Here is a 1,816-nt window from a genome sequence, read left to right on the forward strand (position 1 = left end):
GCGTTCTCTCTCTCTCTCCCTCTCTCTGTCACACACACACACACACACACACACACACACACACACACACACAGAAAAAGAGCTGGTATCTATTAGGGCAAACCTCTGGCTTAACACTGTTTTGCCAGCTAAGTACTTCATTTTAAGAAGTGTTGAAGTCAGGCACGGACCCGTATGTATCCTTCAAAAACATCCGCTGGGTCTAACGCATTGATTTGTTGTGCTCCATCCACACACAACAAATACAAACTAACTGAACTCCCCAAAGGCAGAGATGGAAAAGCTTCAAAACTTTTTTTTGGGGGGGGAGGAAGGAGTAGGTAGTGGTGAATTGTAAACAATAGCTGCTATTTGGTGGGATCTGTCGGGGAAAGGAGACCGAGTAGGACGACAAGAGAGATCAAGGAGAAAGATCCCCAGAGGCTGGCTGCAGTGATCTTTTTAAAAAATCAAACCCTTTCCCTCTTGCAGCCTTTGCACCCAACAGACAGCTGCTCCCCTTACGGAAGGTTTTGTGGGGACGCACACACACGCACACACACACACGCACACGCACACACACACACACACACACACACACACACACACACAGCGATGTTTACTGTTGGCAGATTGAGAGAGGGGCTCCTGGAAGGAGATCAGGTAATGATTTCACAGCCATGAGCGAGGATTTCTGCGCGGCGAAGAAGTTGACAAAGGGGACTTGATTAAACATCCATGCATATTTATAGGTGCATTGGAACCGAGATATAGCTATCTAGATATATAGCCATACATAGGATATATATCCTATATATCCATACATATATATTCCTATATCCATGACTCCTTTGCACTCCTACGATTTTATTTTATTGCTCCTTTAAGTAGCAGACAGATTTTTTTTTTTTAAATTCCTACACCGTGTTAGTAATCACTGTGTTATTTTACAATCTAGTTACTCTGCAGCAGATAGGAGAGAAAACTATCTCTCTCCCTCCTATTTGGCCAGGCTAAGCGGGAGGTTGGGGGGGGGAGAGCTCCAATAAGGAGGTCAGGGTTTGTTTAAGAAACATCAGAAGAGATCTGAAGTGAGAGAGGGAGTCCCCCCCTTCCCCTTCCCTTCCCTCCCTCCCCCCGCACCACCTCTCCAGCGTGTGTTGAGGTGACTGGCGAGTGTACAGAGAGCTGGTGCGGCTGCCCTCTCCTCCCCCATTGTTTCCAGTGTCTTTTTGCCTTTGTTATTTGCACTCGCATTGTGTTGTTTGTCTCTGAAGCCGCCTCATGACCAGCAAAGGGATTTCACCTCGTCCTTGAGAGCAACACTGAAAGAGTGAGCGAGCGAGCGAGAGAGACAGAGGGAGAGACACACACACACACACACTCTCTCTCTCTCTCTCTCTCTCTCTCACACACACACACACACACACACACATACACACATAGACACACAGGGGGAAAAAGGCGATCTACCAAAATCCATCTCCAATCTCCTCTTGTTTTCCCCCAGCCCATCACAGTTCCACTTTGCATCCCACGCAAGAGGAGACTTTAAAGAGACCGGGTAAGGTGCCTGAATCTAATCATTTTAACTTTGTTGTTCGTACAGATATTGTTGTGGGCAGATATCCAAAGCAGAAGAGCTTCCCTCTGCTGTTCACAGTGCTCTCCACTCAGCACTCATTTTCAGCTCCAGCTGGAGAATAAGGAAAAGGAAGCGGGCTGGGGGGGGTGGGGTGGGGGGAGGAGGGGGGTATAGGGAGAGGGGGGTGGGGATCGGAGTTTCATGAAGTGCTTTATAGGAGGGGGATTGGGTTGAGGGTAAGGGAGGAGGCGA

At 48.1% G+C, this 1,816-nt stretch overlaps 1 protein-coding gene across 7 annotated transcripts in view; it reads left to right on the forward strand.

Moving 5' to 3' along the window:
- The first annotated feature begins 483 nt into the window (after positions 1 to 483).
- Positions 484 to 1,816, forward strand: part of SOX5 (SRY-box transcription factor 5) — a 1,296,482-nt gene continuing 1,295,149 nt past the window's right edge. For 4 of the 7 annotated variants that reach the window (XM_072653485.1, XM_072653496.1, XM_072653498.1 and 1 more), the window contains exon 1: positions 1,089 to 1,543. The gene's annotated coding sequence lies outside the window, so the exon portion shown is untranslated. Of the gene's footprint in view, positions 643 to 1,087; positions 1,544 to 1,816 lie in introns of those variants that run through there. The other 3 variants (XM_072653486.1, XM_072653490.1, XM_072653487.1) reach the window with 2 other exon arrangements.

Source organism: Notamacropus eugenii, chromosome 3, assembly GCF_028372415.1.
Source record: "Notamacropus eugenii isolate mMacEug1 chromosome 3, mMacEug1.pri_v2, whole genome shotgun sequence".
NCBI lineage: Eukaryota > Metazoa > Chordata > Mammalia > Diprotodontia > Macropodidae > Notamacropus > Notamacropus eugenii.